The 17011-nt window shown below is 44.4% G+C and overlaps 1 protein-coding gene across 3 annotated transcripts in view; it reads right to left on the reverse strand.

Moving 5' to 3' along the window:
* Positions 1-12376, reverse strand: part of LOC135103156 (uncharacterized) — a 64669-nt gene extending 52293 nt beyond the window's left edge. Inside the window, exon 1 of one of the 3 annotated variants that reach the window (XM_064009237.1) lies at positions 12224-12376. The gene's annotated coding sequence lies outside the window, so the exon portion shown is untranslated. The remainder of the gene's footprint in view (positions 1-12223) is intronic. The other 2 variants (XM_064009234.1, XM_064009235.1) reach the window with 2 other exon arrangements.
* Between the last annotated feature and the right edge of the window lie 4635 nt (positions 12377-17011).

Genomic DNA, 17011 nt, shown 5'->3' on the forward strand with positions numbered 1-17011 from the left:
ACACTGACATCAATGCTGCTGCTGCTACTGCTGCCACCACCACTTATGTTTATCACCAATACTGCTGATGCTGCTGCTACAACTAGTACTACGTAATTTGGTTGCTGTTGCTGGTGCTTCTGGTTAATGATGAAGTCACATTGGGAAATCCGAGTTTGGGAAGCGAGCGACGAGAATACATAAGTAAGTGGCCTTGATGTGTGTGTGTGTGTGTGTGTGTGTGTGTGTGTGTGTGTGTGTGTGTGTGTGTGTGTGTGTGCGCCCCGAGAGAGAGAGAGAGAGGAGAGAGAGAGAGAGGAGAGAGAGAGAGAGAGAGAGAGAGAGGAGAGAGAGAGAGAGAGAGAGAGAGAGAGAGAGAGAGAGAGAGAGAGAGAGATTATAAAAGAAAAAAAAAACACATATTGATAGATAAAAGTAAGGGAGAAAAATTAACGGTTAAGAAGTGAAAGACTGCAAGGGAACAACATAAGAGGGAAGACAATAACATAAATATGCACCTTCTTACAGGTCTACATAAAGGGAGGGAGGTGCGGTGTAGCAAGGGAGAGGAGGGAGTAAAGGGAAAGAAAAAGCGGTTTATGAATGACCTTAGGGCATTAATGTTACTACGACTATATCAGGCAATGAAACGTAACAGAGTTGGAGCGTACACCCCCAGGCACTGCTCTCCTCTCCACCCTTGATCCATTCCGTCTGGTCACATTTCTTGTCACGGAGATCTTTTTCACCACAACTGCTGCTTTTCTGATAACAATACAAGCTAATCAATAGATACAATTATAATTTATAAAGAGAAGCACCATATCGACCGATTTCCCGAAGAGAGACGATATGCTATCGTGTGTTGTATATTAGCATTATAGTTTTGATAAGTTATTCTAATAACCATTCGATAAGATAGTAAAGATTAGTTAACTACCTGTTATCTAACGTGTGGTCTTCCCACGATCTGCTTAGCTTGATGTATCATTTTTAATCACTTTTACAGTAAATGTCTCCCCTCAACGCCATAGCCTATGCCTCGCCTCTCAGACACACAGACACCAGTGCCTTCTCGCCTCCTAATCAATGCCACAGACACAACTAAACCCTCGCCACCTCAATGTCACTGTCTCGCCATACAGTCACAGATTCTTTATATTTCCTTACGTTCGTATGTTCACGTCTGCTCCTCGACAATATCTTCCCACACCTCCACACCATTGGGATGATGAGTTGCGGCCACGCTGAGGCCATGCTAAGGTCGCCTGCCTCCCTGACCGGTCTTGCGTGGACTCGCCAAGGTGGGCGGCACTTCACCACCTCACCTCACGCCACGACTCCAGAACACCCTCGCCTCCAGCACCGAGACAACGTGCTCTGCCACACTGCCCGCCAGATTACACGTTTTGCACGCATATCATTGCTTTGCTACTCCAAAGTTCATCCGTGTTACATTATTATTATTATTATTATTATTATTATTATTATTATTATTATTATTATTATTATTATCACCACCAGCAACAAAAATAACAGTAGTAGTAGTAGTAGTAGTAGTAGTAGTAGTAGTAGTAGTAACAGTAGTAGTAGTAGTAGTAGTAATAGTAGTAGTAGTAGTAGTAGTAGTAGTAGTAGTAGTAGTAGTAGTAGTAGTAGTAGTAGTAGTAGTAGTGTTATCGTTATCAGCATGAAAATTTCCTTACCAGACTATGGCCTTGTGGTGAAGTCAATAGTCATTCCCTAACCGGTGAGTGACAATCCGTGAATGCCACACACACACACACGGAAAGGGAAACCTCATTACGTCTTATCAACAACCAATATTTTTTTTGTACTCGCGTGATAAATACCTGTGTGTGTGTGTGTGTGTGTGTGTGTGTGTGAGAGAGAGAGAGAGAGAGAGAGAGAGAAAGTGAGGTAACCCACTTCTGCTCTTTCCCCTGCAAAATTCACACACACACACACACACACACACACACACACACACACACACACACACACACACACACACACAGGAGGACAAAAATACTAGTCTTCCCTCGTGTCGCATTACAAGGTCACAATTCCTGGAGTCATGTGAACATTAGATACGTATACAATACACTGAAGAGATCCGAGGGTGACTGCATAGCGGACCACTGGAGACTGGTCCTTCCCACTGTGATCCAAAACACTAACTATTATATTGTCGCCTGTAGTAGTAGTAGTAGTAGGAATACACACATACACACAAACCTTGATCTGATAGCTATGCATGAGTATTGTAATCGCTGACCGGCGGAAATCATATCAGGCGTACGATAACAAGCGAACCGATACGACGAGATAACAGTCCATATGGAAACAACACGTAATTGTTTCCACGTATCCCCAAGAATAGCAACCTTCCGTAAACAGAAAGAAACACGTGAAGAAGAAGGGAAGGCAAGGGAGGCACGAAGGCCGAAAGCGTGAAGAAAGTGAACAAAGAACCAAACAAGTACAAGGGTGAGAAATGTAAACAAAGAGAATGTGTAATGTTCTCTACGTGGCGAGGCAATACTTCCGGTTCCCCCTTCCTCCCCTCCCACACCGCTGCCGCCGCCGCCACCACCACCACTACACGTGCACGCGCAGCCAAGGAACAAACAAACAAACAAACAAACAAACAAACACACACACACACACACACACACACACACCTTTCTGAGTATGTGCGCGTGTGTTGCATTCTCTCTCTCTCTCTCTCTCTCTCTCTCTCTCTCTCTCTCTCTCTCTCTCTCTCTCTCTCTCTCTCTCTCTCTCTCTCTCTCGTGAGTGAGCGAGTAAATGATGTTTGAATATTAATCTACAGATGTAATCGAGCTCGTGTGTTTAACTTTGAGGCGCACGTGGCTGGTCAATGTTTGGCTCGATAGTGTCTGGCTGTCCCACGCCGAGCAGAGCACCCCAAGCCGAGTCTCTCCCTGATTCCTCACTCCTGCATTGCCGGTAAACACGCACACCAATACCTGAAACTAATTAAATTCACAAGTGGTTATCTGACATGAGAAACCCGTGTGTGTGTGTGTGTGTGTGTGTGTGTGTGTGTGTGTGTGTGTGTGTGTGTGTGTATTTACTGGTAAAATCTCGCTGTCCGACTGTCACTTGTTCCTTGATATACACGTTTCCTTGTCGCAAGTCTAACTGATGACGTAATAGAGCGAAGGAGGAAGGAAGAGAGCGCAAGAGGCAGGGCAGGTGAGGAGGTAATGAGGGAGGGAAAGAAGGAAGGCAGAAGGATGATAAAGCAGGCGGGTGATGAGGGAGAGAGAAGACAGTCGAGTAATGTGTGAGGGAAAGAGGAAAGGCAGACAGACGGACGGTTGATGAGAGAGGGAAAGAGAGAGAACAGGTCGGTGGGTGATAAAGGAGGGAGGGTAATAGAAAAGACTTGCGGTGGGTTATAAGAGAGGGCGGGAAAGAGGAAGATGAGGCTCAGGAGATGAGGGAAGAAGAGAATGCAGGAGCGGAATGCAACAACTGAAGGACAGACTCAAGGTGCCTTCTATTTGACCTGCCATCATCCTTCTTCCTCCTTTATCATCCTCAAGCTTCATCTTCCTCTATGATTTAGCACCGTCACTCTTACTATCCTCGTTATTCACTTTTTTACCTGCATCTTTTTCATACTCGTTCTCTTCTTCCTGTCTCCTCTGCACGTGGTCTTGCATTACAAAACTTCCTCGCCAAGGTCAGGTAAGGTTAAGTGTCGATCGCCCAACCTGCCAACAACCCTCCTCACCTCACCCGTATCCCCTGTCCGCTTACCTCAGTCTGTCTGTCTGTCTGTCTGTCGCCACCAGGTGTATCTTGCTTCAACTTGTTTTCACCGCCTTATTCTGCATCATACACACTGCACTGTACTTAAATGCACACACACACACACACACACACACACACACACACACACACACACACATAAACGCACACACACTGCACTGCACCTAAATGCGCGCGCACACACACACACACACACACACACACACACACAATACAAGGAATGACAACAGCAGTAGTAATACTAATAGTGCTAACAGTAGTAGTAGAAGTAGTAGTAGTAGTAGTAGTAGTAGTAGTAGTAGTAGTAGTAGTAGTAGTAGTAGTAGTAGTAGTAATAGTAGCGGTAGTAGTAGTAGCGGTAGTAGTAGTAGCGGTAGTAGTAGTAGTAGTAGTAGTAGTAGTAGCGGTAGTAGTAGTAGTCGTAGTAGTAGTAGTAGTAGTAGTAGTAGTAGTTATACACATTCTAATCATAAAACACCTTTGAAAAAAACAGACATACAAATAAATAAATAAATAAAAGAATAAATAAATATAAACCAAATCAACACACCAAGCAGATACACACACACACACACACACACACACACACACACACACACACACACACACACTATGTACAACACGTGTTTCCCTCTACGTATACGAAAAACATTTCCATGACGTAGTAACAAACCATTAACGCAACAGCCACTCTGAGCAGCAGCACCGCCGCGCCACGCACACGGCGCACTCCATCACCGTGACTGTCACATTCCTGTCCAACTGATGGCTGGTGGAAAACACACATTCCGTAATTAGGTCAGTGGGAAGCCAGCAGGTGTTGCGCACGTGTATTTTATTTCCCTTTATATCTAAGCCAATTCAACAACGAGAGAGAGAGAGAGAGAGAGAGAGAGAGAGAGAGAGAGAGAGAGAGAGAGAGAGAGAGAGAGAATTTACAATACGTCCTCGGAGACAGACGGACAGCCAACTAACACCAGAATTAAAAAGAAGCGACGACACACGGGAGCCTCTTGTGCCATTTAACTAAGAGATGCTTTGGGATGAGTGAACATCTAAATATTTATCCTCTCTCTCTCTCTCTCTCTCTCTCTCTCTCTCTCTCTCTCTCTCTCTCTCTCTCTCTCTCTCTCTCTCGTTGGTTCCATATTTTTTTCGTTTTTTTCCTACCATTTCCGCCGCTGTCTCAATAGGAGGAGGAGGAGGAGGAGGAGGATGAGGAGGAGGAGGAGGAGGAGGAGGAGGATGAGGAGGAGGAGGAGGAGGAGGAGGAGGGGGAAAAGGAGGAAGAGGAGGAAAAGGAGGAAGAGGAGGAGGAAAAGGAAGAGGAGAAGGAGGAGTGACAAGACGTAACGCCGCCCTTGCACAGTTAAGTTAGCCATTATACTTGAAAGGAGAGTAAATTACCAGCGAAGGTGTCTCGGGAACAACGCCAAAACAGACTAATGTAATCCCCAGGCTGCAGTAACGGAGAGAGAGAGAGAGAGAGAGAGAGAGAGAGAGAGAGAGAGAGAGAGAGAGAGAGAATCACTACTTCACTTTAAACAGGCTTATTTTCACTCGTACCTATCTTCCTTCACTCAACACGTAGCATACAATTATAATCATGTTCATAACTCGCGACTGCTTACACACCGCAGCTGCCTCATCCCAGACTGTCCCTTTATAGAACATCCACGTCGATCCAAAATGTATTAAATCAGGCAAGCGTACAAGATAATCACGTCTGGTTAAACTTGAACCATAGAATAAGGCTCATACATCATATTAAGCCGTCTCTGCAACGTCTATTCTACATTCTACATAGCAAAGGCATAATATGGTGAGAAATAGATAATTTTGTTACTCTTGCTCATCCCAGCTCACTGACGCACATGGAGAAATTGGGTGAATGAATGAGCGATGTGTCTGTCCACTATAAACGACCGCCTAGCTAACTGACTTGTATATTAAGTGACTGCGGCATTGACTGTCAGACAAAGTGAGTGATTGACTAATGAAAAGGACGCCTGGCTCACCGACCCCACACACACACACACACACACACACACACACACACACACACACACCTCCTCCCTACCTATACCATGCCGAAGCCAGGCGGCTAAAACGTACCTAAAACTCGTACCCGATTCGACTCTCAAGCGTGCAACAAATTTATGACATCATTCAGTGACAAAAATTACCACTGAGAGGAGCAATAAAAGAAGCTGGAAAAAAGAAAAAGGAAAAAAAAAAGAGAAGGGACGGAGTCGCTGAGAAGGAAATGGGAGCAAGGCTGAGGAAACCGGGAACCAGATTACGGAAATGGGAAAGGGGAGAGAAAGAGAACAGAGAGGAGAGTACGAAAGCTTTGTGAAAACGAGGAGTAGCATGACGAAATATGGATGAAGAATGAGAGAGAGAGAGAGAGAGAGAGAGAGAGAGAGAGAGAGAGAGAGAGAGAGAGAGAGAGAGAGAGAGAGAGAGATAAAAACAGGCACCCACCACGCAATTCCCTTTGATCGATACGTGCACATTCTTCCATCAGTCAAAAGTTACCAAGGTAATTTCTTTCTTTACCTATTAATATTTCTTTCCCTTCTTCCATCCTTCTTTTTCTCAGAGGAGCCAAGGTAGTCAAAGGAAGGCGTCTATTACTTGGGTAGTGTTAATTAAGCTTTTCTTCCCAGGAACCACCTGCCACAAATAGTTGGTCTCCTTTGAGTCTGGAAAAGCATCTCCTTCCAAGACGCGATGGAAAAACGAGCACGGCCAGTCTTTTTATATATATATATATATATATATATATATATATATATATATATATATATATATATATATATATATATATATATATATATATATATATAATCTGGAAGACTTTTCCTGGACCGACGAAGTCTACGACGGAAAAACGTGTAGAAAATGAGAGGACGAAGAGAAAATGAGGGAAGGTGGAGGAGCGTGGGATGCATGGAGCCATAATTTCTTTTTATATAATATTATACGTGAATAAAGACTTGATGGTAAGCCGACGAGCGTCCTCAGAGACATCAAGTTCAGGAACGCACTGCGTGGAAAATGAGGACACGAGAAGAAGCGTGGAATGAATGAAACCTTACTTTCTTTTATTACTTGTGAATTACAACTGAATGATATGCCCACTGCTGCCCTCAGTGACATCACGTTCGAGAGCACATCAGTCACGTGTCCTTACGTGATCTGCGGCGGAAAAGCTCTTGCCGCAAATGGCTCTCTGAGATAATACGTAACACTTTGTGAAATCACAAGGTGTCCTGCACGCAAGTAAAGTACTAAGACAAAATAAGAGCAAAAAAACAAAATACGATTCTCATTATAGCCTCCTCTTTCCACTAATTCATTAAAGTTTTCCGTCAATGTGTGTGTGTGTGTGTGTGTGTGTGTGTGTGTGTGTGTGTGTGTGTGTGTGTGTGTGTGTGTGTGTGTGTGTGTGTGTGTGTGTGTGTGTGTGTGTGTTTTACTTTTTTCGTAGTTTTCCCTTCAAGGTTCAAGGTAATTCTTCGCTTCAAGAAGTCCCAAGGTTTTCTGGTACCCCTCCCTTTTTCCTTCTTTCACCGCGACCACTGAGAAGAAAACGACAAGCTCTCTCAGGTGACTAGGAAGGCTTTTTGTTAACCTCTCGGCAAGATAACCACCAGACCCTCGATTCCCTCCCTTCTGTAAAAGGACGGAGAAGGCTGTGGTCTAGGTACAGCTTTTCATACTACTTCTTCTCTCCGTCCTCTGCAAATCATATGTAGAGGATCTTCCACTGTCCTCCAATACATCATACAAATACAAACAGTTACGTAAAGTGAAATATTTCCTCTTTTTTTCTTCTTCTTCTTTTACTTACCGGTTTAAGTACACAATAATAAGGAAAGGTAACGTATGCAAGCTCCCTCAGTGGGACTTCACGTTTTGGAAGTGCTCCACTGAAGAACGAATGGCAAATAGTAATCACGTTTTTTATCATGATGCTCATCTGCGTCATCATCATCATTACTATCATCATCCATCGTCTCCTTGTCCTTTCTCTTCCTTCTACTCCGTTATACTTTCAGGGCTGTTCTAAATTAACTTGTTATATTACTCAATTGAGAGATGAGAGAAGAAGAGAAGGTAGTGTGTGTGTGTGTGTGTGTGTGTGTGTGTGTGTGTGTGTGTGTGTGTGTGTGTGTGTGTGTGTGTGTGTGTGTGTGTGTCGTGCGTGCGCATTTGTGGGCCATACTAATGGTGGTGTGGCACACTGCATAACTACAAGACACTCAGAGCACAGACCGCCGACAACGTGTACCTTTACGGCGGTAAAATCTGTGGTGTTTAGGTCTGCAATAAACCGCACCTGACTCAAATGTGATCGACTGTTCCTTGGCCTAAACCCTACCACGTTTCTATATTAGATTAGAATCTGTTGATTAATTTTTTTTTGTAATATCCTGGGAGCAGAGAGAAAAACAGACAGACAGACAGACAACCAAACATGGGTGAATACATAACCTCAGCCGACGTGTTAGCTGTTAAGATGATTATTAATATGATTACCTCAGCCAACGACAGGTAATGTCCGAGCAGCGTATGGGCATAACTGTGAGAGGCTTTCCAATCAGATGTGCAGCTCTGAGATCAGCAAAAATGGCGGCATGTGATTGGCTAAGTGCTCTTGCCGCCGTGTGGGGGAATTCTTAAGGTCGAGGGGGACATCCCTGAGTTCTCGGGGCGTCAGGAAAGCCAACCTTTAAACGTGTGTTTCTGAATCGGCAGTCCTTCCTTCAAACGGGAATGTTTTCTGTCATCGACAGCACAAACCAATCTAATTCAATCTTGTTCTGATGCTGGACAGCCAAAACATTCTTTGTGCCGTCTTGCCCGCAGCCACAAACGCAGGTCTTCATCTAACACTGCTGTCACCACCACAATGAAGATAGCTGCCTACTTCTATTCCGCGCGTATTGCAACCACCAGACAAGTGACAGGACACGATGTGCACATGTTCATCAATTTCAGTTTGTCAGGACCCGCCAGTTTTACGAGTTAGAACATAAGAACTTAAGAAAATAAGGGAAGCTGCAAGAAGCCACCAGGCCTACACGTGACATTCTCCGTACGAGCCTGAGACATCGCCGCCGCGAGAACGTGATTTGCCGAGACTCTCAGTGACGCGACGGCCGAGGCTGTGGTGCAAACGTCACGCCCTTCCATCTCACTGTGGCAGTGGACGTGTTTTCTGTCCTAATAATGTTTCTAAGGCCTTTTGCTCCGGCGGTGAATCAAACAGACTGCTTAGTTGAGTCTGCTTGCCTACTTGCCAATTCTCTTCAGGGAAGAATTAATATTTCCGAATCCTCAATGGCCTCCAGCTACTCAGTATCTGAGTAGCCTCCACACTTCCGAATGACGTGACCCGCCAGCCTCCCTTCGCCACATCATTCTCCTTCACTGTCCTCTGAACTCAAAAAATACGGATCGTGTGTCCGTTGCCAAGAGGAGCACATAGCTTCCGCATATGCTGGCCTGGTGGTGGTGGTGGTGGTGGTGGTGGTGATGGAGGCGGTGAGGCACGTGTTGTGTCTTTCCCCTTAATGAAACATTGCTCACAGTGTTCTACTTCTTCCTCGCATCTAAAGCAAGGATTCCCACAGTGGTCAACATGGATCGCCGGTGGTCAATGAGACTACCCAAGGCGTACATGAATGGTTGAGGCATCAAAGGGAGTCGATGATGATTTGTGTGGCAATGGGGGATCGATAAATGATGAAACATTGATTGGGATTAATCAGTATTGTGGGATTCCTGTAGAGGAGCAGGCCAGTCTCCTATGGTCTTGTGGCCCTGGAGGTGAAATATGTGGTGCCCAGACAGGGCCACTTGGAGGCCACCCAAGGCGCAGTTACAGACCAAGGGGAGCTGTCCTGTACAGGTAGCTTGTACTGCATACTATTAGTTACAGTAGCGCTTATTAAATCACTTCCATATGCAAATAAATGTCCGGGGATTATGAATATTCTTAAATATGACGAAAGGATCAATGAACTAAAGTCTGTGGTAGAGCAGGTCACGGCGCTAAAACTTCCGTGTTCACAGCACTCGACACACACATGTCCTACACGCAGGTATTGCATGACACACCACCACCACCACTACTACGCCATTACCACCACCACCACCACCACCACCAAGAACATACTAAAAGCCTATAATACCAAAACAGTCACCGAGACAGCCTTACCTGTATTATTAACATTCCTTCTTCCTACACGTATTCTTTTGAATACGTGTATTTAAAGAATATATATATATATATATATATATATATATATATATATATATATATATATATATATATATATATATATATATATATATATATACACACACACACACACACACACACACACACACACACACACACACACACACACACACACACACACACACACACACACACACAGAGAGAGAGAGAGAGAGAGAGAGAGAGAGAGAGAGAGAGAGAGAGAGAGAGAGAGAGAGAGAGAGAGAGAGAGAGAGAGAGAGAGAGAGAGAGAGAGAGAGAGAGAGAGAGAGAGAATATTTTTACCTGTTGTCATCCTTTAAAGTTACATAGCCTTCTGATATCTGAATGTGGCATGAATGGAGACGAAACAAGAAAAAAGCAAGATGAAATAAGAAGAAAAACAAGTAAGAAGACAAAATGAGGAAAACAAACAACCAGTACCCAAAGCAAACTGTACAATGTTGCAAGCAAACCATACATAAGAACAAGGTAGATATCGAAATTTCAGAAACGAGGAAGATGAAGTCCGTTCCAAGCGGCAGAGAGCGTGGCGAACGTGCAACACACCTTGAGGGACACTTACGCGGCCTCTGAACCCGGGTGAACATTAAAGCACTCCTTTGATCACTTATATCATCAAGGCGTTCGCAGCACCGAGCAAGAAAGCAGCCAACCTTCAGCTGCCGTCTGCCGACACTCACGCTTGCCGCTCACACACCTCGTCACCTCCACTCTGACTACTCTGCCGGCAATAAACACTAACATTTATGAAACTATAAGTACTCGTAGCAACCAGTCTGATTATTCTGGACTGTGACAGAAAACGCTATCATCCACACACCTCTAAAATAATACCTAATAAATCGTATCTACTCGTCTAATGTGTCGGCAGTAGCAATAATAGTAATACACCACAGATTAAAAATGATAATAATAATAAAAAAAAAAAACTGTTCCTGCGAAACACACAGGAAGGTCTTGCACACCTTGGTGGAGCTACCCGGTGATCTATTGTCTACCTGTTCGTGTATCGCCAGCAAACACCTCTCTAAATATTCCTTTTCGGTCAACCTTACACGTTTTATTTTTATTTATTTACTTTTATTTTATTCACAAAAAAACAGCAGTTCGGAATTATATGTAGTCTCTCTCTCTCTCTCTCTCTCTCTCTCTCTCTCTCTCTCTCTCTCTCTCTCTCTCTCAGTAGCATTGCCTTAAGTGGTCAGGTTCAACACTCCCATCCTCACTGCTCGCAGGGGACCAATTTTCGGCAAAACTTCTCATTAATGATAGTCAGTGATCCCGTGTTGCAGCTTTTTCCTCTCTCTCTCTCTCTCTCTCTCTCTCTCTCTCTCTCTCTCTCTCTCTCTCTCTCTCTCTCTCTCTCTCTCTCTCTTTCCGTCCTTCCCTGCCTCTCCCCCTCGACCTTGAACACATCGAATTATCCTTTCCATCTTCTATTTACCTCACGGCCCGTCCTGTTGCTCGACACGCTGACAACCACGCCTTGTTACTGCCTCGCTAAACGTTGAAAGGAAATTCTCTCTCTCTCTCTCTCTCTCTCTCTCTCTCTCTCTCTCTCTCTCTCTCTCTCTCTCTCTCTCTCTCTCTCTATATATATATATATATATATATATATATATATATATATATATATATATATATATATATATATATATATATATATAGTATATGAACGAGTATGCAAGTTGTGGCACTGGTAACATGAAACAAGTAAGGTGCGGTGTGGTGTCAACAATAACTGGAGGGATGCAGAATCATACATGCAAAAAGATCACAAGTGACGGTGGCAGTGGGTATTTGGTAAATAGTTTATCAATCAGGATGCCTTTCCCCGACTGCAGTGCGAGTACCAAGCTCGGTGCTTGAGAGGCATGCAAGGTAAAACGGTACGTGAGGACAAGGTGAAGGCAACACGTACGTGCCTACAACACACACGGCAGAGTGGGCGAAGTGGCAAATGTGGCGCGTGATGATTTCACTTACACCTCATTGCCCTACCAGCATTCCGAGAAATATTACACATAAGTATTGAGAGATTCCAACAATAGTTAAACCCATCAGACAAGAACGAAACAGCAACATCCGTAAGCCATTCATGCGCTGGAGATAGGAAATAACAACAAACTATGGTGTACTCACTAACGTCAAAAGCTATACGGAGGCAGCGGTCAGTAACCAAGCTTCCACGGGAGAACAGCGCACCCTTACTCCACTAGTGCCAAGGAGTGACTGGCGAGTGGCAAGGCAGAGCAACCGAGCAAGGCGAGGCGAGCGGTGGGTGAACTGAGCGCAGGGAAATGTAACCACTCCCCGACACAAACACATGAAACATCGTACGGCACGTGATAAAGGTCAGCACTCACCAGGAAGGCGTTGACGCTGTGCAGTGTTGGCTTCTAATCATAAACAATACCACAATATCACCTATGACGTGTTGAAAGTGATAGCTTCTACCTTATCAACCCACGTGAAGTAATACCGATGTATCTTTATTACAACATAACCAGGGACAGATTCTCTCTCTCTCTCTCTCTCTCTCTCTCTCTCTCTCTCTCTCTCTCTCTCTCTCTCTCTCTCTCTCTCTGTGTGTGTGTGTGTGTGTGTGTGTGTGTGTGTGTGTGTGTCAGTAAAACTGCACAACATCCCACTCATCAGAGAAACACTGAGTTAAGCGATCGCATAACATGACTATGAAGTTATAAAGTGACCATTTAGCGTCTCCATACGTGTATCAGTTTACTCCAGTGAGGAAACCAAACAGAGGACAGGAGAGAGATGGAAGATCCACCGCCAACGAAGACATGGAGATAATACTGGTTATGCATCTCGTTGATGTCTTTCACTGTACACGTTACTCTCTCTCTCTCTCTCTCTCTCTCTCTCTCTCTCTCTCTCTCTCTCTCTCTCTCTCTCTCTCTTCAATTAGTTTTCGAGTCGTAGCAGCAGCATTCGTGGCCTTGGTCCCCTTATCAATATTCAGTATTAGTGACAGCAAGGTCTATGTATAAAGAGTCATATCTCTGCTTCTGTCTGGTGCTTCAAAGCTCGTTACGTGGTGCTAGTCAGCCCCACCGCCTAGCTTTACACATTCTCTCTCTCTCTCTCTCTCTCTCTCTCTCTCTCTCTCTCTCTCTCTCTCTCTCTCTCGTCATCTTTTTCATCCCTTACAGAGATGACCCCAATTAAGCACTAAATTATGTAATTATTGTTTACTCTTCAGTCAATAATACAAAACACGTACTTTTACCACAGGCCCCCTGCATCCATATCAATCACACCACAGCAAGGAGGCAAGGTTTCCCAGCAGCCACCTGTTGCCGCCCTCAAACACGAAGGCCAACCAAGGGAGGTCAGTGGAGCTTGTAAACATTCTCGCTGCAAATTAAACCTTAGAGAACTCAATATTGCATCAAACCTACAGTGTTATGTCACTTTTACATGATTATGACCTCATTAACTTAAAAGTACTCAAAATTTCACTGTGTACGTAAAGTAACAATGGTTTTAGATATGATGTACAATTCATACTTCAAATATTAGACATTTATAATCATGACAACATAATTCATTACTAGATAACAGAGATGATTCCAAACTTTTTATACAATATAACATAAAACCACATATCGTTCAGTCTCCCTGTTGCTCCTAAGTGACAAATTACATCATCAAATGCCATAAGGTAACTTTCGCCTACCATCGAGACGTGGTTCGCCTACAGGGACCGGCGCTAGGTCATGGGCGAGGGGACCTTCCTCTCAGGCATGAATACGGAAATGAGAGATGTCACTGATGGCTTCCCGTATTTATATATTTCTGCCCGCTGCACTCTCCTCCTCCTCTCCTTGCCTTCCTGTCCCTCCGCCCCTTTACCTTGTCACCAGCTCGCCTCGCCGCTCCCTGCAATACCCAAGCAGTGCACTCAAGATGGTCCCTCACAAGGTGACAAGAATGCATAAGAGTATGATAAAACAATATCCCCCCACACCCTTCTATTAGTTCCTTTTCCACACACACACACACACACACACACACACACACACACACACACACACACACACACACACACACACACACACACCTGCTCTGCCAGACGTATGTTAATAATTACTCCATCCAATTAAAACTAACAACGGGAACATCCTGATTTATACCTCTCAATATGGACGATCATCACTGCATGTGTAGAAGCATAAACAAATTCATTAAACGTAATCCACCTACCTGCAATCCGCTGAAATACACCAAGATGCCAGCAGGCATAAATACACCACTGATAAGGCATAGTAAGTTACGGAGACAATATGAACCAGTTACTGTATTACATCACCATCAAGTTTACACGAATCCAGGTTATTTACCACTCACTGGCGGCCAAGGAACAGGTATCAACGACAGGAGCAGAGATGGAATCAGGTACTACACGCAACAGACAGATATATATATATATATACAAGGCACACTACACTCACAAATACCGGTCGCCATTCACAGGTACAGACCGGTGTGTGATAAAACTGTAGCAGGACTTTCACTTTCCATCATCCCAGTTTGTATAAAAGATGGACATTTTGCTGCTGCTGTGAAATACAACGGCAGGTCCTGCTTGGTGATCCAAGGAGGAAGTGAAAGGTTTATTATTTGAGTCACAATTACTTGCCATCAGAGGTCATTAAATTCCAGCAGGTAAGCAGTCCTGAGCCAGTGTTCTCGACATGCTTATGGGTCTAACCTTTCCATCAGTCAACGTGGCAACAAAAACAAGTTAAAGCAGGTTCTCCATACAGGCTGGGTTACTAAGGTAAACCGTCTGAGGACTACCCCCTCCCCTCATCACTCCGATAAGCACACACACACACACAGAGAGAGAGAGAGAGAGAGAGAGAGAGAGAGAGAGAGAGAGAGAGAGAGAGAGAGAGAGAGAGAGAGAAAGTAGATATTTCATTAACCACAGCTAGGAGTCGCACGATATATTAGGCAGCCGTATGAGCACAATTTTATGAAGTGTATACATATTTACATAAACACACACACACACACACACACACGGTCTTCCAGTTACGGGCAATTAACGTGCCAGGCCTGTACAAGGTAAACCTCAGTCAGTGGGTCTCTCGGCATGGCGCGGTCTTTCACTCCATCCTGGAAACGCCGCTTGAGGTCGCTTGAGAGAGAGAAAAAAATAAATAGATAAATAAATAAATAAATAAAATAAATAAATAAATAAATAAATAAATAAATAAAGGAAAAAATAAAAATAAAACTGATCGAGGTTTTCACATAGGAATTGTCTCTTTTTCTCTTTTGTTTTCCGCTTTTTCGCCAAAGGTTTTGTGAGTCGGTAGTAATGGAGGAGGCCGTGGTAGTCTTAAGGCTTAGGAGATAGTAGAGTTTCTTTTCTTGGTTTCTTTTCCGCTGACAGTGTTCCAGGACTCTCCTAAACCCGATGGTCATTTGTGGCTTACGTAACGCTGTAGTCCAGCGAGGGAGTGGGAGGCGGGGAAGGATGCCCATCGCTTTCTCTGCTTCCTAAGTATCTTGCATGCTTCACACGTTTACAGTTCTCAAGCATTAGTCTTTCTTCTTATCAAGTATATTTGGCCACGACTCTAAAAGATTTTTTTTTTTAAATGATCAGATACTTTGGTAGTAATTCAAACAATTCCCAGTTTTCCCCACACCGCCTTTCTACCGCCACTCTCATGTTTAGGAACATGTTCTGGCACCCAAACCAATGTTTGCCTGGAGTTTTTACCTCCCTTCGTTCCCCTGTCATGTTTACACCACCTCTCTCCTCCTCCTCCTCCTCCTCCTCCTCTGTCCCTACTGCGTCATGTCCCAATCTCACCCTCCTTCCCTTCCTTCACCTCCCTTCCCAGCCCCCTATCCTCACACGAGTCACTCTCCATTCCACCCTATCCAATCCACTCACCTACTTCATTGTGTGGCAAGTCACTATCGCCATGCTTGTGTGTGTGTGTGTGTGTGTGTGTGTGTGTGGAGCAAGGCAGGGACGAGGTGGGGCGGGGGAAAGTGTGTGGGCGGGGAAGTGGATGCGAGGGTTCAGAGCTCCCGGCAAGGCAGGTCCCATTATGGTGGGGAGGAGTCAGGGGAAGCGAAGGAGATGGAGGTGGATGGGTCGCGAATGATGGTGGTAGTGATAGTGGAGAGGCTGGACCAATAGCAGTACAGTTATTCCCTTGATGTTATGTTGAACGGGGTAAGGAGTGAAGTGGTGGTGATGGTGGTGGTGGTGGTGGTGTCATAATCGAGTCTCCTATAGATCTATGACACCATACAAATACTAACTAAATCAATAACAGGTCAACGACAGCAATTAATTTTCGCAATTTCGTATTTGATGTTATTTTTTATTGTGTTTATATAGTTTACTGTACGGCTTGTTAGGTTGTTGTTTCATCTGATGTTTGTTGATTTGTGTGCATGTTTCAAAAATATGTATTTCCGTTATTCACAAAATATTGATGTTTACGTTGTTGCAATTCTTTCTTTATTAATGATTGTCTGCACTTGATTTTCTTTTCACACACACACACACACACACACACACACACACAGCACGCCTGCAGTTCATTTCCCGTGGTCGCCTCGCTTAAAAACAGGTTTCCGTAAAGCTTTCCTTTCCACTCCAGGACAACAAAACTCTCACCTCACGCAGTCCACTGTCCCAGTCACTCAGATACTCTTATTACCCGCCATTCCCACCACTTAACACTTACACACCCCAGTAAAGATCGTGTTCTCGCTCGCAGGGGTAGGAGGAGGGTAAAAGGGAAAGTGGTCGCGAGTGAATGGAGAGAGAGAGAGTGGAGATTAGGGCAGACTGTGGCATTACCTGTGGTATGTAAACATACTGTGGGGAACATACTGTGGGCTGTGGAGAGAGAGAGAGAGAGAGAGAGAGAG

This window comes from Scylla paramamosain, chromosome 8 (genome assembly GCF_035594125.1).
Source record: "Scylla paramamosain isolate STU-SP2022 chromosome 8, ASM3559412v1, whole genome shotgun sequence".
In the NCBI taxonomy this organism is placed as follows: Eukaryota; Metazoa; Arthropoda; class Malacostraca; order Decapoda; family Portunidae; genus Scylla; species Scylla paramamosain.